This window comes from Anabrus simplex, chromosome 2 (genome assembly GCF_040414725.1).
Source record: "Anabrus simplex isolate iqAnaSimp1 chromosome 2, ASM4041472v1, whole genome shotgun sequence".
Lineage (NCBI taxonomy): Eukaryota > Metazoa > Arthropoda > Insecta > Orthoptera > Tettigoniidae > Anabrus > Anabrus simplex.
The window spans coordinates 449,428,746-449,454,489 of NC_090266.1; positions in this window are offsets into that span (position 1 = coordinate 449,428,746).

A 25,744-nucleotide genomic window follows, 5' to 3' on the forward strand; every position below is an offset into this window, starting at 1 on the left:
GTAAGTGCAAATGGTTTCTAGAGGACCCACTGCAATCGCTGTTGACGATTAAGATGCCAGATATCATACCACCTGGACTACATTTACGAAATAAAAAACATACGCCTCAACCCAGGATCGACCACTCGACCTCCTGCATGCTAATACAATACGCGGAACATCTGCTGACAGAGGTAGTTACCCTACATGTGGTTACAGTGTTGCCAGATTGCTAATCTTCAACGTCGTTCTTCTGCCGGATATACTCGCAAGATGAAATTTTGTAAGAGACATTTTTTTATTGCTGGCATGTGAGGAGTCGCGCTGCGACGCCCGAGTGCGCGAATTACGCTTCACCCTGTATAATAGGCAATGGAATGTTATGATGTCCGAAAATACACTCTAATCTTCACATAAATTAGGACACCCAAAACAAGTTTTGCTGAGATGTTCATCATTCAAGATCGTGCAAATTGGGAAATACTGAATAAATGAGTAGCATATCCGTATTCTGCTATTCTAATATTTTAAGATAATCATTCCATATTGCGGCTATTTTGGGTAACATCCACCTGTCTTACACGCCGAAGGACTGAGCCAGATAATGATGGGATGGTGCCCACTGACAAAGTCAATCAAGTTCTGTTCATATGCATCCGAAGTTCATCACGTTTTCTGATTGTCTATGTATGTCCGAAATACCTTCAGTGGATGGAAAATCGGATGATTTTGTATATGAGGACAGTAAAGGTGGCTTCTGCAGTCACTGAAACTCTTCTTGAACTAATTAAGTTATGGACAAGTTGTGCTCGATGACACGATACATTATCCTGCTAGAAGAGTTCATCGTTGTAGAGGTACGTGAATTCCATGAAAGGATGAAAGTGGTCAACAAGCAGTTCAACTTAGCAGTCACTGGTCAACGACATCTTCTTGTGGATCAGTGCATCCAGCCCATACCACGTGAACACACCCAATACCATCATGTAGCTACCACTGATATGTATGTTGCCTTGTTGACAACTGGGATCTATGGCTTTATGAGGCCTGGGTCATGTCCAAGACCTACTGTACCATCATCTCAAAACAATAGGAAGAGCGACACATCGGAACAAGTGATTTGTGGCTTGTCACCCAAGGTATAAGCCAGCAACGACACGCACTATGGTGAGACGGAGTACCCGGTGTCGTGGTGTTAACAGGAGCACTCTGGTTGGTCTTCTGCTCCCACATCCCACTAACATTAAAGAGCGCTGCACTAACCTGCTGCAAATGCGAGTAATACCTCCTGCCTTAAATGTGGGTATGATTTGAGTCAGCGTGGCTTATGTGTTCCCAAAGACAATTCTAGCCAAACGTCGTTAATCGCTATGAAGAAGCATCCGTGGTCGGCTGATGCGCTGTTCACTGTGGGTGGTAACTCCTTCCATGACGTATTCCATATTCACACGTGACACCGTGGATCGAGGAATATTAAATTTCCGCACATTTTTGACAAGGGAATGATTTACCCATGTTTCTATCATTCCCCGTTTGAAAGACGATAATTCACGTCACCTGCACGACCAGCTCAGACTGTGTTTACACTCACTCTCTAAATGTCAGATCACACCTGATACAGGTCTGGGCCCTTCCAAGTCACGACGGTAGAGTGGTGCCACCGACAACTACCTTTAAATACCGCTATTACATGATTTTTAGCATGTCTGTGTATATTTGCATTTATATACATGCAGCATTTGAAAGTACCGTACAAGAGCTGAAGGAAATATACGTCCGTAAGAAGATATTATTCAGAACTAAATAAGTAAATTTGAAATAATTATACTACTGCGAATAATAATACATACATGCATACATTATCATTATAGACTGTTATGCCTTTCAGCGTTCAGTCTGCAAGCCTCTGTGAATTTACTAAACGTCGCCACAATTCTCGATTTGCAACTAGTGTTGTGGCCTCATTTAGTTCTATACCTCTTATCTTTAAATCGTGAGAAACCGAGTCTAACCATCGTCGTCTTGGTCTACCTCTACTTCTCTTACCCTCCATAGCAGAGTCCATTATTCTCGTAGGTAACCTATCCTCCTCCATTCGCCTCACATGACCCCACCACCGAAGCCGGTTTATGCATACAGCTTCATCCATCGAGTTCATTCCTAAATTAGCCTTTATTTCTTCATTCCGAGTGCCCTCCTGCCATTGTTCCCACCTGTTCGTATCAGGAATCATTCTTGCTACTTTCATGTCTGTTACTTCTAACTTATGAATAAGATATCCTGAGTTCACCCAGCTTTCGCTCCTGTAAAGCAAAGTTGGTCTGAAAACAGACCGATGTAAAGATAGTTTCGTCTGGGAGCTGACTTCCTTCTTACAGAATACAGTCGATCGCAGCTGCGAGCTCACTGCATTAGCTTTACGGCACCTTGATTCAATCTCACTTACTATATTACCATCCTGGGAGAACACACAACCTAAATACTTGAAATTATCGACCTGTTCTAGCTTTGTATCACCACTCTGACATTCAATTCTGCTGAATTTCTTACCTACTGACATCAATTTAGTCTTCGAGAGGCTAATTTTCATACCATACTCATTGAACCTATTTTCAAGTTCCACGATATTAGACTGTAGGCTTTCGGCACAATCTGACATTAAGACCAAGTCGTCAACATAGGCCAGACTGCTTACTACATTTCCACCTAATTGAATCCCTCCCTTCCATTTTATACCTTTCAGCAGATGATCCATGTAAACTACAAACAGCAAAGGTGAAAGATTACAGCCTTGTGTAACCCCTGTAAGTACCCTGAACCAAGAACTCATTCTGCCATCAATTCTCACTGAAGCCCAATTGTCAACATAAATGCCTTTGATTGCTTTTAATAATCTGCCTTTAATTCCATAGTCCCCCAGTATGGCGAACAACTTTTCCCTCGGTACCCTGCCATATGCTTTCTCTAGATCTACGAAACATAAACACAACTGCTTATTCCTCTCGTAGCATTTTTCAATTACCTGGCGCATACTGAAAATCTGATCCTGACAGCCTCTCTGTGGTCTGAAACCACACTGGTTTTCATCCAACTTCCTCTCAACGACTGATCGCACCCTCCCTTCCAAGATGCCAGTGAATACTTTGCCTGGTATACTAATCAGTGAGATACCTCGATAGTTGTTGCAATCCTTCCTGTTCCCTTGCTTATAGATAGGGCAATTACTGCTTTTGCCCAATCTGAAGGTACCTTACCAACACTCCACGCTAATTTTACTACTCTATGAAGCCATTTCATCCCTGCCTTCCCACTATACTTCACAATTTCAGGTCTAATTTCATCTATTCCTGCTGCTTTATGACAATGGAGTTTATTTACCATCCCTTCCACTTCCTCAAGCATAATTTCACCAACATCATTTTCCTCCTCCCCTTGAGCTTCGCTGTTCACAACACCACCAGGATGATTTCCTTTTACATTGAGAAGATGTTCAAAATATTCCCTCCACCTCTCCAGTGATTCCCTGGGATCTATTATGAGTTCACCTGAATTACTCAAAACACTGTTCATTTCCTTTTTCCCTCCCTTCCTAAGATTCTTTATTACTGTCCAGAAAGGTTTCCCTGCTGCTTGACCTAGCCTTTCCAGGTTGTTACCAAAATCTCCCCATGACTTCTTTTTGGATTCAACAATTATTTGTTTCGCTCTGTTTCTTTCATCTACATACAACTCCCTATCTGCCTCGGACCTTGTTTGGAGCCATTTCTTATAAGCCTTCTTTTTACGTTTACAAGCTGCTCTCACTTCATCATTCCACCAAGATGTTCGCCTTTTCCCGTCTTTACACACAGTTGTTCCAAGGCATTCCCTGGCTGTTTCTACTACAGCATCCCTATATGCCACCCATTCACTTTCTATATCCTGAACCTGCTTAATGTCTACTGTTCGAAACTTCTCACTAATCATATCCATGTACTTCCGTCTAATTTCCTCGTCCTGGAGATTTTCTACCCTTATTCGTTTGCAGACAGATTTCACTTTCTCTACCTTAGGCCTAGAGATACTTAGTTCACTACAGATCAGATAGTGGTCTGTATCATCGAAAAATCCCCGGAAAACTCGTACATTCCTAACAAATTTCCTGAATTCGAAGTCTGTTAAGATACAGTCTATTATGGATCTGGTGCCCTTAGCCTCCCACGTGTAGTGGTGAATAGCCTTATGCTTGAAGAATGTATTTGTAACAGCTAAACCCATACTAGCACAGAAGTCCAGCAAACGCTTCCCATTCCCATTAGCTTCCATATCTTCCCCACATTTACCAATCACCCTTTCGTATCCTTCAGTTCTTTTCCCAACTCTCGCATTGAAATCGCCCATTAGCACTATTCTATCCTTGCTGTTTACCCTGACTACGATGTCACTCAATGCTTCACAAAACTAGTCAACTTCATCCTCATCTGCACCCTCACATGGTGAATACACGGACACAATTCTAGTCCAAATTCCTCCAACTGACAAATCTACCCACATCATTCGCTCATTTACGTGCCTACCAGAAACTATGTTCCGTGCAATGGTATTCCTGATAAAGAGCCCTACCACAGACTCTGCCCTTCCCTTTCTAACACCCGTCAAGTACACTTTATAATCTCCTATCTCTTCCTCGTTATCTCCCCTTACCCGAATATCACTTACTCCTAGCACATCCAGATGCATCCTCTTTGCTGACTCAGCCAGTTCTACTTTCTTTCTTCCATAAGCCCCATTAATATTGATAGCTACCCATCGAATTCCATTTCGTTCGCCAAGTTGTTTCCAAGGAGTCCCTCGCCTGTCAAATGGGAGTGGGACTCCGTTACTCCCATAAGTCCGAGGCTTGCTTAAAATGTTCTGAGCTCGGTCGATTCATGAAACAGGATGCTGCCCTACTTGCACATAGTCCAAGTGAGGATCTCTCCTCTAACGGGTTATGGACCACCGGTGGATTGTATAGTCCTAGCCGCCTGAGCACAAGGAGGACCACGACTCAGAATATATCCGAGATGCCCACTCCCATTCCATAGCAACTGGTATCCCGGCTCTCAGGACCACTTACTAGGCCACTCAGCCGTTGCCCATGGTTCACGAACTAGGACGTGACTACAGTAACCCACAAACATGAACCATCGAATAATAATAGTAATAATTATTATTATTATAAAAATAACAAAAGTCATACAATAAAAATAATATGCGCTGAATATTCCTTCTATGTTTATGGATTTTTAAAGTCGTCAAGAAGGGGACAATTCGTCAGTAAATTCTATGACGTGGTTATTTCCTATCTTGAACACCTGAAATATTAATTGACTGTGTTAAGGTTTCATACTGCAACCTTTAGCGTAGAAATCACCATTACATTTATAATAGTGTGAATTATTATAGCTAGGAACTTGAGGTGCATTTGTAAACCGAGAATGACTAGGATCACTGACAGGGGGAAATTCTCTGTGTAAAGATGACTGTTCAGGAATTTGCGGGTTACTTTTGATCATCTCCAACGTTTCGCTTCTTTTCCGTGTAGCACTACCAGATCCATCAATATTCCTTCCTGAAAAATGACGAAGTCAAGCCATTCTCAGCTGCGCAGTAAGTAATTCATTGCTCTGTTCGAAATCGATGCCTCTGATGTCGGTTGAATTTTTTTAGGATGTTTGAAATCCACTATTGCGTAGTGCTGGCTTCCAGAAAAGAACTGGTTTCTTTTAAAAATTTATAGCACCGAATGGATGTTTAGAAATAATATTGCTTATTAGAGACGAAGGACAATTATTGTATCCTAGGGTGTTCTCCCACATTCAAAACAGAACAAATAAATTTTCTCGAATTTGTTGAAATTGTAACGTTCCATTTTGAAATACAATTTTCTTGACGTCCCACTGACACAGATAGGTTTGATGGCGACGACGGGATAGGAAGGGGCTAGGAGTAGGAATGAAGCGGCCGTGGTACACCCCGAATTTGCCTGGTGTGAAAATGGTACACCACGGAAAACCATCTTCAGGGCTGTTGACAGTGGGGTTTGAACCCACTATCTCTCAAATGCAAAGCAGATAGCTACATGACCCAAACAGCGCGACCATTTCCGTGGTCTACGATGTATTAAAATACCTAACCAATTACCTTGCCATACATTCAGTATTATTTAACGTGGGCACGTTATCCTTTACAGTATCTCGAATATGGATAATATTAAAATTTATTATAGCAGGTTATACTCCAGGATAACAGCACCGTTTCGATCCAGTTTAGTTGAGAATTATTTAAACTCACATAAGAATACCAGCTTTGATAAATTATTAGTCCAGCGCAACCCAGACATATAGAGGTTAAATTGTAACACAGACAGAGGTATTGTATATTCAGTCCATCAGCGATGCCGCTGGTGGGATCCTCAACAGCTCTGTCTTAATCTGTCATAGATGGCCTAGGCATCACTGAAGAGGCGTACTAGGGAAATGAGGAGTGAGGTAGTTCCCGTTGCTTTCCTCACCGAGCCACAGTTGCTATTACATATCAGTCTGCCAAGGCCACTGAAATGCATACACCAACCGACCCTATGAACAACATTTTCACACCATTCATAGCAGGGACTGGCTGTATAAGGATTGGCATCACTAGCATCGCTCATACCTCAGTCACTTTCATATTGTCAAAGCCCTGGATAAGACAGAGACAGATCTATGAAAGTAACAAAATTGCTCTAGCCTATACCAGAAGACATAGTGCACTGTAAAGACTAGGTCCTGCCATTAAGGGCATAGACAGAGATGGCATCTTTATTAATTACTGACGAGACAGCCAAGAGTGGGCAGCACTGCCTAGTTTGGTGTTTGTAGTAGCAGGTTCGAACGTGGTCCGCTAATTAGGGAAAACATTTTAAGCATAATTCGTGTATAATTGCTACGTCCAAACGAATACGTGGCATGATTCAATTCTTGTGCGAAGAAGGTGCTTTGACTGGGAAAACTGACTCGACGTAATGTGCTTATACAAATGAAGCTGTTGATGGTTATTCGTCCGTCGGACAACCTCTTGGTGTTATTCGATAGCAGTAGGCTATGCTTCGACAGCGGGTTTTTATTTTATCCCTACCTCACCATCGTCATTATCACCATCATTAGTACACATTATACAACGCGCAGCATACAGTCATCACACTAGACACACAAACATATACACTAGCGTTATAATCTTCGCCTCTAAGGAAAAAGATAACTAATTCCTTGACCGTGGATGGTGCGCACGAATAAATGAATATCGCGAAACCTCCCATCCTCACGGCCAACGAACCCATATCTAGTGCTTGAGCGTTAGAACACATACACAACACTGATTAAAGCGGTTCTTGTAGCGATATTCTTGCTCATAAGCATGTCTAACTGGACAAACAAGGTTACTTCCTCCGACTTATCAGTGTGCTACTCATGTCGTTCAGTTAGTTCCATTTTCACATCCAAACACTTCAAACGATTGAAAATATATCTAGAATTCTCTTCAGTACTACTGCGATGTGTTCAGTGGTAAGTCATTTACTAGAATAATTCTGCAATTCATAATTGTAAACTGAATGGCTGCAATGAAGAGAATTTAGTATTATAACGATCAACACTATCTGCAGCACAAACGTATACAATATGTACCTTCCAGTTTTATGACAAGTGAAATTTCGTTTACTTTCCGTCAGACGAAGATATAATCTACCGACGAATTCTATGCCCCTAACGGCGGTAGGAACTCAAATTATAAATGGCTCTATGTGATAACTTATCTCAAAGTTGTTGGGTTTGAGTTCCAACGGCGATCATATTTTCAGCTCTTTTGTTTTATAGAAACATAGATGTTTGTTTGTTGCTTAAAGGGGCCTAACAGCTAAGTCATCGGCCTTATAGAAACGGAGATACAGCGTAAAAAATAGTTCATTCTACTAAATCAAGTTCTCGAAAGATGATTTCCAGATCGAAAAACCCACTTACATCGATGTAAGCGCAGACTGATAAGTACTTTGATCCCGATTCCCAACGAGATTGAAATTTGATAATTTTTCTGAAACCAGATATAGTCTACTCTATAAGTGTGGTGTTACATATATGTTGACAGTTACATTCATAAATTCTAAATACCACCGATCCAGTACTGTGTGAAATTCAGACTTACGTTCTGAATGAATGTAAAAAAAGGAAGTTATTTAGGACGCTGGAAAATATAGTCAGAAAGCTGTCATTTAAAATCCAGAGTTGAACTATCTCGATTACACGAAAATAACACTCTTCATCAATCAACATTTATAACATATAAATTAATCTGACCTTTCTGTCCCTTGAGATTAACTAAACCTTAAATATTCATAAATTGGTTTCAAACAATATACACTACTTAAGTTAATGCTGCTCCTAATATCGATCCCCAAACTAAAATATCTAAGGGACGTGCTCGAGGGATTGGAAATTTAATTTAAGAACTTACGCCCAAAGTATGTCTTGAACCGACACCAAGCAAGCGACAAGTCAAGGGGTGAAGGACGTGATAATATCTCAGTGAATTGATGTTCTGTGTATTAGGGAACAATTCGTAGGCCTTTCCAATCCCGCCAAATACGAGGCAGTACTTTTCTTGAGAGGATATTTGGTTCAGCAACTCTGAGTCGAGGTTCAGCTTTTCTTCGCCATTACTTTTTCCTTACAATGTTGTTACATATGATCCACTTCTCATCACTCGTCACCAGACGTTTCTGAAATGGATCATGTCCATTGTGCCTTAGTAAAGAGTCACAAATGGACATGCGCTGTACCAAATTCCGTTCATTAAGTTCATGTGGCATCTAAACATCACATCCAAGTATGTTACCAAGACTCCTTCAGGTTTGTTCTCTAATTACGGGATGATATATTCTGCACGTAAGCTATTTCTCCCGCTGTCACCACTGGGTTACTTGCAAACAACTACTGGAGTCTTTCTTCGTCTGTTACAACGGGTCTTCCGGTATAAGGTTTTACCTTTAAGGAGCGAATTCCAGATCGAAACCTGGAAAAAACATTTCTGGCATGTTTGACCGGTTACCGCATCTTCATCGTAAACAGCACATATCTTCCTCCGAGTTTGTGAAACATTTTTACACTTGCGAAGCTAAAAGAGCATAAGGTGTCTGAAATGCTCATTTAAATTTCCCATGCAAATAAAAATTAGCGCACACGAAATGCAGCAAATGCTAGCGAGGTCACCGACAGTCAGGTACGCAATGAATTATTATGAGTCATTTCTGCCTGCCTACCTGAATGAGTGATGCGGCAATTGCTCTATCGGTGCTCTAGAGAGGGATGTGGCTTCTCCAGTTTAAAGATTCCTGCTGTATGGATTGAAGCGCGAAAGGACTCCTCATGTCCTCACCAGACATATGCCAAATTTTCCAATATTGCCAAGCCGAAGCTGAAGTCTACACTCAACGTGTAGAATATTTTCAAATTATATTGAAAACAGATTGAGAGCACCAGACCGACGGGGAGAACAGCGAACGATGGGTAGACCAAGTCAAGGAGATAACCCGGCTTACCACACAAGCTGGTAACCGTTCTGGATAGAGACGCTTGGTTCATGAGGTCAAGGCTCTCAGCAATGAGTTCGGTGACTTGTGATGGTGATGCCGTAACAGGATCAAAGAAAAAATATGCACTGTTATTATAATACAACTCTAAATATGCACCTGCATGTGCAATATGCAAGATGCATAATTAAAGCAAACAAAACAAACCCCATGGCACTACAGCCCTTGAAGGGCCTTGGCCTACCAAGCGACCGCTGCTCAGCCCGAAGGTTTGCAGATTACGAGGTGTCGTGTGGTCACCAGGACGAATCCTCTCGGCCGTTATTCTTGGTTTTCGAAACCGGGGCCGCTATCTCACCGTCAGATAACTCCTCCATTCTAATCACATAGGCTGTGTGGACCTCGAACCAGCACTCAGGTCCAGGTAAAACTCCCACACCTGGCCGGGAATCGAACCCGGGTCCTCCGGGTAAGAGGCACTCACGCCACCCCTACACCACGGGGCCAGCATTATTATTATTGTTACTCTTATTATTATTATTATTATTATTATTATTATTATTATTATTATTATTATTATTATTATTATTATTATTATCTCTTCCAGTATCACAGTAGATGAATACTGCCATTTGATTAATTAAATAAAGAATGGTGACAAGAGTAAAGAAGGCATAACATATTCACTAATCCGAGCAAGGAAGACCTTCCTTATGGAAGGAAATGTACTCGCATCAAACATGGATATGTTTATCAGAACGATTTTGAACATTTCGTAGATCAGTGTCGTAATGTAATCCAACCTATCGGTAACATTAATTTATTGGTCGTATTGGAATCCTGCTTGTGTGGGAGTACTGCATCTATTCTTTATCTATTCTCAGTGAGGCTTTGCCGACCGCGTACGGGAAGGTAATCCGGTAGTGAATGTTCCAATTCCACTACAATGGCACTCCATCCTTTGTTAACCCTTGTTTAATGCCGACTGTCCGTCAATAATTCTGTTATCAGCTAACGCAGACCCGTTTCTCATTTATTGATTCAGCTGTTGGACATGTTGGCGAACTGAAGGGGATAAAGATAAGAAAGAAAATTGTGTTCAACAAAAATGGGACATCGTTCTGGTGAGCTTATTTTGTGTATGTTTGAATTCCACACAAGTTACCTCCGTTATTGTGGTGTCTGTATTGTTGAAAGGTGCATTACCTGACATTTGTAGTCAAATACTGAAACATACCAGAAAAGTCCTAGTGGGAATATGAAAAATGTAAGAAATAAGCATTGGAAAGGACTATCGGAAGTCATTATGATCCAGATTTGATTTCTGATGCTTATCGGTATCAGTAAATAATTAGCCTCAGCAACGGAGATCAAAATTTCGTGCTAATATCGAATACTCGTTATTTTATATCACAGGTCACTCGCGTAGTGTTAATGTGCCATCTGGTGTAGTGAAACAGCGAAGTAGTAGCCCAGGAAAGTTACTCTTCTGGAACACCTTAGGGTCGACTGTAATAATTATGATATGAAACCAAATTCAAAGGATTAAGAAAGTTATCCCAATTCTACAATAATATTACTGATAGTGAAACAGAACTGTCCGTTTGGTCCAGCGTATATGGATAGACGTACACGAATATTATAAATCCCCGTCAGCTCTATTGTAACGGATATGGCACATTATTTCTTCCACTAAATTTGTGGTAACACATACATTGGACATGTGTTGACATACGGCATATAGTTGTCACACTGTAAATGTAATCCATTGTCTTGGTTCAGCCCTGACGTACAATGTTCAACATGATGACTGGGTTTCTAAAAATGTAATGTTCTTTTTATATTAAGGAATAACCCACGTACCGCAGAAGAATTAGATTGATTCTCTATCAATAATATTTCATAAGAAAATGCCTCATCTGAAGGCTAAAGTAGATGACCGAGGCATTTCTCATCTGTAAATTAAGCAACAAAAATACAAATAAATAAATAATGAAATGACGTAGATTACACTCTGAATTTTACTTCATGGGAGGTATATTCTACTTTGTTGTATACGTTCAGAAACAAAACGGTGAACAAAAAATCTCTAAATACGCTGTGTAAGGAAATATGATTGCTAATGACGGAAGAAGACTCGCTAGTGTTCATGTCTCAAATGAACGGAACGAGAAACTAGCAGTCCTTCGTCAATGAAGTAACTAACTACAAAGTTTTCATTCCGTACCCTGAAGGGCTAAGGCGGGCCTCTTTGATGTTCACGTCCTCTATCAGCCCAGACAGATGTGTGGCGGTGTAGGTGATGTATGGAGAAGGTCGGGGGATTGGCAGCCTTAGCCTATGCTAGGAGCTGCCTCGGCATTCGCCTTAGTGCAGGAGAATGGAAAACCTCGGAAAACTATTCTCAGGACCGCCGATGGTGGGGACCAGCCCCTCTTCGTCTCCCGTATACGTAGGTGTAGAGCCATGGTATAGTGCTCGGTTGGTCTGTTGGAATGCAGAGCACTCGGACCACGGACCAGCCGTGGCCACTTGTAGACCGAAACCTGCTCTACATGCACCTAACTCAATACACCGCTGTGCTTAGTGATTAATGTCCGCCAACTGTTTACAGGTCTTAGGAGACACTAGACAGTACGCTGGAAATAAGCACTTTGCTGTGACAGTAAATCTACTGGCACTGACCTCTAAGGATTAGACACTGTTTAATGTTAATCAACTGCCCCGGGATTTGAACCTTGAGCATAATAGATGAGCGTGTAACCAGATGAGCTACGCATCCTGCTTCCATCGTAATTGAATCTCGTAGAACTTGCCTGAGAAAATTTAGAAGTAAACTTGTTATATTAGATATATGTGTTAAGTTTGCGATCCCGTTATAAACGAACCCAGTAGTTCTCTGCTTCATCTGTAAATGGTAACAGTTCCTTGATTAATCAATGCACGAGTATAAATATTTTATCTGTATAGGATAAAGTATCCGAATACTACATTGTAAAGAAACAGTTCTGAGTTCAACTAAAGTCAGAAGACAGTAAGATTTGTATCTTAACGGAGTGTGGCCTGGGAAACCAGCTATGTTCAGTTTTCCGACAGCTGAAGAGCAAGGTCTACCGGACTCTTGCACCCTACCTTATTACTCATAATGGTCCATTACCCTGAACATCGTTCTGTTCTCTGCTGACGGCTGGTTGCGGTAGTTTCTGTGTAGAAAGCCTCCGGCTTCATTCATCCGCTTTCTCCCTCATCAGCGTTTACGGGAGAAGGGTTAGCTGTTCTCTTCACCTGCCAGACCTGAGCATTCCCTTCATCCTGCCACTCAGAACTGTATTCAACTTGTTCTTTCTCACAAGTAGCTTATCACATCATGACGTAGACGGATGCCTGTCCTTTAACATCTTTCGGAACGGTAGTTTTTACGCGATGTAACTCATAATTTACATACACATGTTCGGTACATTGTCCATCACGTTAGTCATAGTAAGCCCAGCGATTGTTCGTTATTATTATTATTATTATTATTATTATTATTATTATTATTTTACGCAATCGTAAAATTAAATGAATTTGTGGTATAATAAGATGAAATTTAATTCAATTAAACCAATCAGGATTCTCGGCATATATTTTTCGGACTCTAAAGAGAATGTATGGCCATAAGTTTAGAGTCTACAAAAATGATGTTATTACCGTTAGTTGATAGTTATTCTCGCAAGGACAAGGTGAAGAGCTTACGTATTAGAAACCGGTTAGGTCTTGTATCTTGCAAAAATGATAGAACAACAGGTAAAGAGTCAGGAAGAATACGTAAGATGGATGGAAAATCGTAGACCAACATATTATTACAGTACCAGTGAGAAGATAAGGGAGACGTTGGTCACCTCTTACAACCTTTCACAGAGAACTGTAATTCCAATCATCTACATACCCGCCGATGGTTTGTACCTGTATGAAATTACATTGACATTCGACTATTTCCTCTCGGTGATTCAATTTCTTTGTCAGGCAATGTACTTAATAGGTCTTTAAAAATTGCTGTCATTTCTGACCCAACCATTCGACTGGAAAGAATGTGCAGCTTACTATAGAGAATGGTGACTAGAGAGTGGGTTTTTATGTAATTACATATTTTTTTAGTATGATTTAACAAACTTTAGAAAGTGAATTTTTCATCTTACGAATCCCCAAGCATATAAACTTACATTTATATCACATAAGAACACATATTATCACATTATTTAATGTAAATACATAATTTAAGAAAATCCATAATAAGCACGCAAATCGGCAATATTTACTACTCACTAAAATTTAAAATGCTTCTGGGTTATAAAATGATGCTCATGTTCTCATTTTAGGATTGCGGTATTTTTAAAAGTGTATCTAACGTCATATTTGTTATTGTTGTGGCTATTTACGGAGTTTCTTCAGGAAGTTCGAAGACTTGCTGGCCACTGTCTTCGGCGTTACCTTTCAGACAGCGATCTGCTTTGCTGCACAAATTGTTTCCCTCCATGATTGTGTTACCTAGCATTCTAACTCGCTCGTACTGGTCAGCCCACTCGGGTTTTCTTTATATAATATCAGCGAAAGGCAATCACGTAGAGCTAAATTGGCGGGGAATACAGCAGACTAAATTGCACACTGGGTATTGAGATGATATCTCCGGTGGGATTGTCTCACTCCAAAGAGTGAGGTTCGTTGTTCGAGTCCACATATCATTCCTGTGGTCATGTGATTTTGTCTAAATTTCTAAGATAGAAGAAATATTTCGTTCAGTGTTTGCTGCACTTATTTTTATTCTAACAACGATTTGCCGTAAGTTCGTGTGTCTTAACCTGCCAAACAATACAGAAAGTGAAGTTGAGTTCAAGATCGCGTCTTCAAGAATACGTAGAGAAATTTAAAAATATTTTCACCACCGATGGAAAGATTACATTTTGCCAACCGTATGTTAAAACACCAAATGTAGGTCAACGTTCTCAAGTAACCCAGTATTGTCTGCAAAGAAGCACATTGCACCTGCTTAATTTCCGTGTTCGCGACAATTACTAACAGACGAAATGTAGGCCCATCCGAACACCCAGTATTATTTAGATGTACAGTATGTAGAGCATTTGTTTGCGCCGACATTCCTCTTCGCAAATTAAATAATCCGAGACCAAAAATATGTAATAAAGTTTATTGCTGAGCCTCCAGACGATTCCACATTAAGGAAAAACTATCTCACAAAATCTTACGAAGAAACTTTAAAAAGAATTCGGGTAGTACGTGTTAGCGAAGAACTGTGGGTAAACATTGACGTAACCACTGATTCAGGTGGCAGAAAAGTAGGAAGTGTTGCAATTGGTGTATTGAAGAATTACAAAACTGTTTGTAAACTTTCTTATTTGCTAGCGTATAAAAAAATGCCTGCTGCAAATCATGTCACCGTAGCTAGGTTGCTTGATGAAGCCATGCACTTACTTTGGCCAAAGGTGAAAAATACCACAATGTATTGTTTCTACTTACTGATAGTGCTGCTTACATGAAAAAAAAAACTTTCCGAAAATGATTAACCAAACGTGCGTAGTTCATGCTCTACACAGGTAATGTGAAACTGTACGGGATCAGTATCCTAAAGTGGATAAATTATTGTAGTATCCAATGGCAAAATAAGGCTGTGTAAAAGCACCCTAAAGAATCTATCTGTTAAAAGAGAAAAACACAGGTCTTGTGCTTCCTCCCGATGCAGTGGGTTACCTGGCTTAGCACAGTGGTATACTACACGGATAATTTCGAAAGATTCGCATCCGTCCTGAAGGCATTACACAAAAACGGCGCGTCGTCATTTGAGATCATGCAAGAGTTACTGAAAGACAGTTATTTGAAAAATGATTTGGCGCTTATATCTGCTTCTTGTGTTGAAGCATAGAAATACTTGAAATAACCACTAACCTGTTGTCCGAAACAGTGAAGGAATTCCGTGTTGTTGAAAATAAGTTAGATTTGCTCTCGGCATCGCAGGTACAGGAACTGTTACAGTTAAAATATTAACATTTGTTCTGAAAAGACAGAAGGATTTACAAAATGTACGAAGTTGCTAAAATATTGCATGGTGCTCAGACATTGATGGCATTAGTGTTGGTGACATTTCTCCCTTTAACTACGCATGTCTGACGTCCTGTAATGCGGAGCGAACGTTTCAGCAGTATAAAGCGTTCTCTAGATATAATCGACATGCATTTGTGATGAACAATTTCGAGATGATCCTATTTGTTCACTACGATTCTGAGACTACTTCTAGCAACTAACATTCCAGCGTGTGATTGGTGAGTATGAACCGGTACAAATTTTTCAAAGTTGATAGGTTATTTTTTCCATATTTAAACAAAACATTACCTTTTTCTGTGAATAGCATAATATCTCCTCGGGAACAACATACTGTACTTTTCCATACACAGACATCCGCTTGCCTTAAGGAGCACGTTTGGTAGCACCATATTTTAATACAAAGTTTTATACTCTCTTGAATCTTGTAATCTTGAAGGATTCTGTTCATTACATTGAATTATAATTTCTACAACAACAGATGAGTCCTTTTTATGAGTCATACATTTAGATAAATCATTGTATCATAAGTTATACATTTAGTTAAACACTATAATTTGCTGAGTAATTCTGGACCTGCGTGGTTACCTTTCATTGAACGCGAGTGGTTATGCTGTATTTAAACCAAAATTTTAAAACTATTTTATAAAATAGTTTTAGGAGTTTAGTACATTAAAGTAAATATGTATCACTTTTTTAGCACATAAAAATCTGCTCCCTACGGATGGCGAGCAGTAAGCCATTTATCTCCCACATATTCTTCATTCGAGTGAGATATACAGCGCAATTGATTGTACAGTACATGGGATGTGAGGGATCTCACTATCTGTGCACATGGGACTTCTTTTCTGTTGACCAGGAAGTTTCTAAAACGACTAGGATTCTTAATCAGAAATACAAGACCATTTTAATTGGAATCTTGAAGGATTCTGTTCATTACATTGAATTATAATGAGTACAACAACAGATGAGTCCTTTTTATGAGTCATACATTTAGATAAATCATTGTATCATAAGTTATACATTTAGTTAAACACTATAATTTGCTGAGTAATTCTGGACCTGCGTGGTTACCTTTCATGTAAGGCAAGTGCTATTCGTTTTTCGGGTAAATAATAATAATAACAAAAATTTTGCTCTGAATATTTTTCAACGTGTGGTATTGATCAATTACAACATTGCAATATTATGTCACAATATTGATCAACGGTTTCTCTAACGGCTACCTTCTGGCGCCTACTAATATCATTCTTATGCGTTCGCAAATCTGTCTGTATTTAACCATCCCTTTGTGAAGTTAATATTAAGAGTGATCCCTATGAACGTCCTTAACTATTTTAAAGGTATATTCATAATTCTAGAAAAAGTATCAGAAAATTTAAAATAATTCATCATTTTCAATTTATGGACATTACTTTTGATATTCGGTTACATAAACTAAAATATGCCCCAACTGCAACAGCTTCTCGGCATGGTCACTGAACTATGCTGATAAATTATTGCAGATTGGTTCAAAATGAATCGATACTTCGAGCAGCTTTTCATATTTTTGAGTGTCTATTTATTGCACAATATAATATTAACTCATAATTGACATTCAGAGAAAATAAGTAATTTACGATCATTAGAGTTGATAAGACAGTTATTACTCAGTGGCTTTACAGTGCAATGCTTTAATATGCTCTTTATTCTTTATCAAGTAGTATTTTACTGTACATTTTGATTGACCAAGTTCAATATTATGGTTCGGATGCAGTGCATTCATTTGACAGTGTTGATTCAACTTCCGGAATTTTGCTTCAATGTGAGTTGTTGACTGCATTTACCAGCACCCTTTTGGTCTCAAGCTGAATAGCTGCTGGAATGTCTATAATGCAACTTTGTGGACTTCTCTACAATTGCTCATCAGTACCTTCATAGATCGTTCAGTTGACTGGGGTGCGTAGTACTTACAGTGCTAATCTTTTCCATGTGAGTTAGCATACAGGCACTTCGCAAAGAGTAGTGTACATAGAGTGAGTGTGTAATTCATCTTCAATTTAAAGATAGGAACAGATTTATTCAAACTTGTTTTACAACTTCCATCAATGTACTAAGAATGTTTTCCGTATACCTTCAACGAATATTACTTATTATTGTTAACATTACATTGAATATTTTTCCGTAATTTAATTCAGATTGTGTTTATTTCGGTCGCATTATTAACTGAAAATGTTCCCTTTTTGTCGTTATTTTTATGAGAATAATATGAATTCGCTAATATGAGTTGGCACTCGATGATGGGGTCGTAATGTGTGTTTGAGCTCCACCATTGACAGCCTTGTGCATAGTTTTGGGTACTGCAAATTCATTACTTTAACTGAAACCATGCCCGCCATTTTCCCCGTTTAGGATCTCCCTCTCCTACAATCGCCGCAAAATTCAAATATTGGTGTGACATTAAAGAGGCAACAAGATAAGTATGTTTTACTTTGTTTCACATTTAAAACATTTCAGCATTTACATATGAATTGTTAATTTGAAGCCCTGATAGATGAGTTGCCAGACTGCAAAGAGCCGTAAGTCCACAAAAAATTAAAAATTGAGGTAAGACCAACATTTCCTTCTACACATCATTTAGCATTGATTAACACTAGCGTAGAGCTTCAAAATGCTTACTACGTTAATTATTTCGTAGGTTAAAGATCATGGACTGCTGCAGAGACCCGTATGTCCACTGCCAAGCTTGCTGCATTGATCATTACGTCCAATCATTAAAGAGAGATGCAAGTACCATTATGTCCACATCCATAAGCTTTTATATACTAGTGGATGTGGAGCAAACACCATTATGTACACGAAAGTTATTTTTGCTCCGGTTCGTGAAATTAATGACCAAATCAATAGAGAGGAAATAAAGAATAAAGAATAAATAATAGCAGATTCTACATACATAAATGAAGAACAATGATACAACCAAGTTTGGTAATAATCAGCTTAGCTACACTGATTGTCAGCTGTAATATGACATTTTCAACTAAAGCCTAGCAAACGGATAATAATCGCAAGATCGGGAAACATTATTGTGCGTAAAGAAGTTCTTTACAATATAGATAATTCCGTAACTAACTCGATTTTGAAAAGCGGAAAGAACTGGGAAGTGATTCAACCTCAGATTGCCCTTGAGGGATAAGATAAAAGTTAAAAGAAGAAAAAGTGAAGGATATGAAATGCCTGCTTGAAACTCACTTCACGGAAAACAGGAAAAATTTAGAAGACTGGGAATTTTTAAAGGATACACTGACTAGACAGGATGAATGGTTTGGAGATAATGACACAGTTCCACTTCCAGAAGAAGATGTAGATGATGACATATTAAACATTCCTGAAGGAGATGAAGTAATGGACATTTAAAGCAATTGGATTATTACTATAGTACGTTTAATGTATAATTTTTCTTTGGCTATTGAAGAGGATTAATCGATATGTTTTTCATCTTCTGTTGTTCTTTACTTAAGACAAATGTTTGAGCCATAATTTTATACATCTTGAAGAATGACAATGTTATCAGCTGATACGTGACAGCTTAAATTAATGTAAAGAATATGCTGCCCTTTTTGACCCAGTTTTATGTTAATATTTTGTGAAATATTGATTTTTTTCTGTCACAAAATAAAGGAAATGTAAGCAGAGTAAAAGAAATGGAAATAATATATAGTAATTAAATGATTTTTGAGTTTTCCTTCCTTCCTCAGTCCACCTAAGTTTATGTTCCCAGTACTGTAGCATATGCCATTAATTACATTAAGCTGTTTACTGTTGCAAATACCCTTATGTACAATGTAATGCACCAAAACACCTTATGTCCAAACTAAATATATAAATATGTAGAGAATCAGAGAAATTTCATTTCTCTCGCACATGAGTTTCAAATCAAATACTTTTTTGTAATTTTATGCTGAAAGAATTGTGATCGTACCTCTTGTACATAAAAAATGACATGTCTCTATTTGTTTGTGAAAAAAATTATAATGGTCTTAAGCTCCTTGCATCTTGGCAACTCATATATTGTATTCTTTTATCTTATGGTGTATTGAGTTTGATGATATATTACGGTTTTTAAACTGATGAAGTGACATGAATTCTTCATATTATAGTAAAACAGTGTCCAGTTAACCATTGTTCAACATTCGTTACTTACAAAGGCGTTGCCTCATATGCAAAAATATATCATGGATGTTGTAAATTATAAAGGTTTAAAAAGTCGTATTCTATCATAAATGTAGTCAGACGTCCCCTAACAAACCTGATAACGTACTACTTACATTTATACACTTGTGTATTTTTCATACATTCCAGAAATCATGAATGCCACAAAACCGATGTCCATAAATGTATTCCGAGTGCAGGCATATAGTGAACTGCAAAAACGTCGGGTTTCCATGTGTATAAACCTTTAATGAAGTAGAAAATTGGTGGATTCATATGTCATCCATCGGTAGTAACATATGGTTCTAATAATTACGTATCTCCGTAAGTGCAGTTTGTGCACTGAAGGTACATACTCTTTTGTGGTAAGATCAGTGCATTGGTTAAGTACTTTATTTTCCCTTTGCGGACGGTTCCGGAGTTTTATAGATACTTCTATTGGTCGCTAGTACACCAGAATTTGATCCGTTTCAATGGGGTAGTGATTTTAGAAAGATAGGTCGGGACATTTTAATATCACGCCGTCGATATCTAGATGTATATAATTGAAGCTTAGTTGTAGTTCGGTGATCGCATCTGGAGGAATTAAAATGTATGAAACGAATCCCTGTACGCTTTATCATTTTCCTATAAGGTGATAATAATAATAAACATTTCATGTGGCTATTTATAGCAGAGTGCAGCCCTTGTAAGGCAGACACTCCGATGAGTGTGGGCGGCATCTACCATATGCAGGTAACTGCGTGTTATTGCGGTGGAGGATAGTGTTATATGTGGTGTGTGAGTTGCAGGGACGTTGGGGACAGCACAAACATCCTGCCCCCGAGCCACTGGAATTAACCAATGAAGGTTAAATTCTGATGGTAGAGAGGAAAAAGCAGGTTTGGATCTGCATGTTGATGTTGTGCCCGTAATAATATTAAATGATAACATTTTAGGTCTAACAGAGATGTTTGTTTATGTTCACGTGTAGTCTGAGCCACAGGAAGGTGCCGATCCGTTTGGAAAATTAAACATGCATTGGCAGCGATTCGAACCGCGCCTGACTTGATGAAAAATCAATGACAATATCACTCCGCTGTCAAGCACCTCGTTAATATGGGGGCATGCAAAATTTATGACATTTTAACGGTGTAAATGTTTGTTCATCAAAAAACCAACGTGCTCCCAAAGTATATGAAGCAAATGGAATCGAAATATTTTAGGCTGTTTGCAATCACAATTCTTACGAAACAAAACTCCGAAATTGTTCCTGGATTAAAATAATTGTAGACGTGCAACAGTAAATTAATTTTAGAAGAATATGACTAAATCCTATTCTGCTATGGATCGAAAGCTCTTCGTGATGTACGGTTTCTAGGGAATCCAACGAAACCTGGGTATTAGACATGGTGGAAGGAAGTTTTTTTTCTGAAGTATAGTTCCCTGAGTCTCGGTAATTTTCGTTTCATTAACGTTGTGTATGTTCGTTATTTATGTTGAGGAGAGAGAGTCCGAAAATTATACATTTTTCTGCAAAACTGATGTGCGAAAATGTTAAAATGTGTATGATTGGATAAAATATCTGGTGACGAACAAGTAAATATTGTGAAAAACGTGGGTGCTCGCCGAGTCAAATTGTCATCATACCGTAAGCTGTTATAGTATACGTAAATTTAGGTGAAATTCATTTCATGAAATTAAATTTAGAAATGATTTGCAGTCATTAGCACTCTCCATTTTTAAGGAGCAGTATATTAACATTCATCAAGTAAGCACGAGGTACGAGTCCTTTGTACATAAAACCAGGCCCGGATTTACAAATGGGCGGACCGGGCATTTGCCCAGGGCGCCAGTTTTTGAGGGGCGGCGGCCGGCGGACCGAGTAATTATGGCCTGCGTGAAGTACGTCTTAAATTTATTACACTCAAATTACTTTTACTTTCCACAAATTATTTAAATTATTTTATTAACCTATATAAACAATTTAAACTATTCTAACTTTAAAACCTTAATTGCATATATATATCAATTTTATGAAGAAAAATGAATAACTGCAAACAATAAGAAATGTATTATTTAACGCGCGTGGGTGCTGGGTGGGCAGTTGTGGCTTGGTAATCCTGTTAGTCTAGACAGCCCTGTCTGTCATTGGCTCGTGACGGTTCGCATGCGTATTGTTGTTTACATCCGCTCACTTAGCCAACTCATTGACTCGTGTAATTCTTACATGTTTTTCAGTATCTAACCAAGAGTAAAACGTTAAGTCGTGCACCAACTCCACCCGGTGCAATAGGTGTGGTGGTGACCATCGCCACACTGATTGTAAGGTGCCTCGTGACCAGGCGAGGTGTGTGAACTGTGAGGGGAAACATGCGGCCTCTTTCCCTGGGTGCCCTTTCATCAAGAAGGCCATACGGTCTCATTACAAGAATGCCAGGCACCTCCGCAAACCAAGTTCTCCACCACCACATTTCAACAGCTTCCCTCCTCATCTCTCTCAACCAAGTAACAACAGCCCTGCACTACTCTATCTTCTCCTCAACCTTCTTTCTTCTCAACTTACTCATCTCCCAGCCATGCCTCCCCGACAACTCATTGTTCCCTAGTCACCCCCCCACCAAGAAAAATCGCCTTGCCCTCACTACTTGCCTTCTTCTTCTTGCAATTTATAATTACATCAACAACTACCATCTCCTACCTTGCCAACTAGCACTAGCTTACTTGACTTGTTAACAGCTAAGTGATGAGGGGTTTTCAAGTCCGCCATCGACAGATAGATTTTGCCCCGCTAGCGCTACGCCATGATTTTGTTCCAACGTCGCCGTCACCGATGAGTAGAGTGGCCGAAGTGTGGCACGGCACTCCCAACTACCAGATAGCAAAAAAAAAAAAAAAAAAAAAAAAAAAGGTGCTGAATACAAAAAACGCGCTGCTAAAAAGCAGAGTAACGAACTTGAACTACTTAAGAAAGTGTCTAAAATGGAAAACTTCCTTACTTTAACTCGTTCAACTCCAACCTCGGAATCGGAATGCCAAGATGACTTAACAAAACCTTCGACTCCGTCATCGGTCCCATTTAACTTTACACAAGAAGATTTACAAGTGTCTGCCTCTGTGGTGTAGTGGTTAGTGTGATTAGCTGCCACTCCCGGAAGCCCGGGTTTGATTCCCGGCTCAGCCACGAAACTTGAAATGTGCTACGAGGGCTGGAACGGGGTCCACTCAGCCTCGGGAGGTCAACTGAGTAGAGGTGGGTGCTATTCCCACCTCAGCCATTCTGGAAGTGGTTTTCCGTGGTTTCCCACTTCTCCTCCAGGCAAATACCGGGGTGGTACCTAAGTTAAGGCCACGGCCGCTTTCTTCCCCCTTCTTTGTCTATTCCTTCCAATCTTCCCATCCCCCCGCAAGGCCCCTATTCAGCATAGCAGGTGAGGCCGCCTGGACGAGGTACTGGTCATCCTCTCCAGTTGTATCCTCTGACCCAGGGTCTGAAGCTCCAGGACATTGCCCTTGAGGCGGTAGAGTTGGGATCCCTCGCTGAGTCCGAGGGAAAACCAATCCTGGAGGGTAAACAGATTAAGAAAGAAAGAAAGAAAGAAAGAAAGAAAGAAAGGAAGATTTACAAGGCCTAGGTATACAGACTGAAGAGACCTGTGTTAGTATTGAATTGAACGATCAGCCTGAAGTTGTCCAGCAGCCGTTTGGAACTATTTCATAATCACAACCTTAGGTAACCTTACCTAATTCATCTTCTATAGATGATCCTGCTACTTGCAATATCACGTTAAATTCAGTAGTTGAGAAAATTATTAAACATTGTCCAAAACAAAAAAGTAATGGTGGATTTTTGGAATTATCTGCGAACTTACAATGATGGTAAAAGAACATTGTCTCAAAACATGTTTAAGAGAATTCTTCCTAATGGAGACGTTGTTTTAAGAGATTGGTTATTGTATTCACACTCAACTTGGAAAATATTTTGTATGGATTTTTTTCAAATCATTTTATGTAAATTAACTGATTAATATATATAGCTAAGAACAATTAGTTTAAATCAGTGTGCGAAGTTTCATGATTCTAACTCAAGTAGTGTTAGTTACATAATGTTTCCTTTGATATTGTTTTAAAACTCATAATCTTGAAAACTTTAATCTTTCATTTGTAAACAATTGTTGTTTAGAGTAACAGAAAAGCGAGCGCGGGGGGGGGGGGGCAAAGTGTGTTTGCGCAGGGCGCTAACTACTTGAAATCGGGGCCTGCATACAACCCTTTATGGACCTTAACCTTCCATGATAACTTCTGCCCATCCAAACAATCAGCATGTATTAGAGTGCGATTGGTCAGCAAATTCCTTCAGTTGCTCCTCACTTCCACAGTTATTTCTAACTCTATTTCCTCCCAACCTGCACCTCCTTCTTAGTCTCTTTACTTCTGTGTTAAAATATAGTGGATCTTTAACATTCCCTACCAACTTTAATGTTACAAACCTGTTTTCACATTCCTTAATAATTGCTGAACGGTGAACGGTGATATATGGTAAGTATATATCTATTAAATTACTTAATTCTATTCATTTTTTACAATACTTCTACAGTTCACCACTAACATTTTTAAGTCATCCCTACTTGACTTCCGGATCCCTGTACCCTTATCACTGCTCCCTAGACCACCCCGTTTCCATGAATATACCTCCCTATAACCCTTCTAAGCAAATTTCCTAACTTATACGTACCACTGCGGTTTAAGTGAAGGCCATCTGAGCGCAGATCCCTATCTCCTACCCAATCATTAGGATCTAGAAATCTCACTCCCTGTTTCCCACATACCCACTCAACAGTCTCATTTAAATCCCCAATCACCTTCCATTCAGTACCCCTCCTACAGAGTATTCCACTGATAAAATACTCCCCTTCTTTAAACTCACCCGTGCTGCATTTACAGATCCTACATATTCCCAACTATATTGGTACCTATATATGGTTGCCTTACGTTGTTGGTACAAACGTGAAACACTACCACCTTCGCCTACCCCTACACTTTCTCTTCTACTTTTCTCAACATCTGTCTTAACGTAATTCTTGAATAATATTCTACCCTGGTTCCCTTTCCTCCACACACCTTACCCATATGTCCAACAATGGAATCCCCCATTACCAGAGCCTCAACTCTACCCACCTCATTTGATCCCCTCCACTCCTGGTCATTCGTATTTTTCCTCCCTGCTGAATAAGTTATTTCCTCTTCCCTTTTCTCTCTCCCATGACCCTGTTGCACCTGTATTCTCCTATCCTCTGTTCTACATTTCCCTTTCCTACCCTTTCCTTTACTTCTCCTTCCACACTTCTCAGAACTGTTTCCTGTTTATCTTCCCTCTGTTGTTCTACCTGCAGTGACTCGTACTTATTTCTCACAGGCACCTGTCCTGAATGCTGATCCTAAATAGAGCCCTTGGCCTGCAATCTCCTTCCCCTCAAAACATTATACAATCTGTCTTCTTCAATTCCCCACCCCTATTCCTTCCCCTCACTCTTTTACACTTACTGTATCCCGTACATTGTTTCAGAGAGGCCTACTTTCCTTCCAGTCATCTGAGAGAATCCTAGTTATCTCCTTCAAACTCCCCAACTTCTCCCTCTACTCCTTAATGCCTGGCCACACCAACAGTTACCACACTTGCACACCTTATCCATTCTTTACGGAATAATGAAAGGAAAATTAAAAATCAAATAACTTATTCTGTGCAGAATAAAAATGAAATGAAAGAAATATTGTCTAGGATAGTACACAATGATCACACGACAATACGGTAAGTAACACAGGCTATTCCTTAGTTGTACTAAATTTTTATCCTAAAACACGCTTACAGGACGAAAACTGGTGTTATTTACTGAAAACCGAAAGGAATACATTTGAATTAAATAA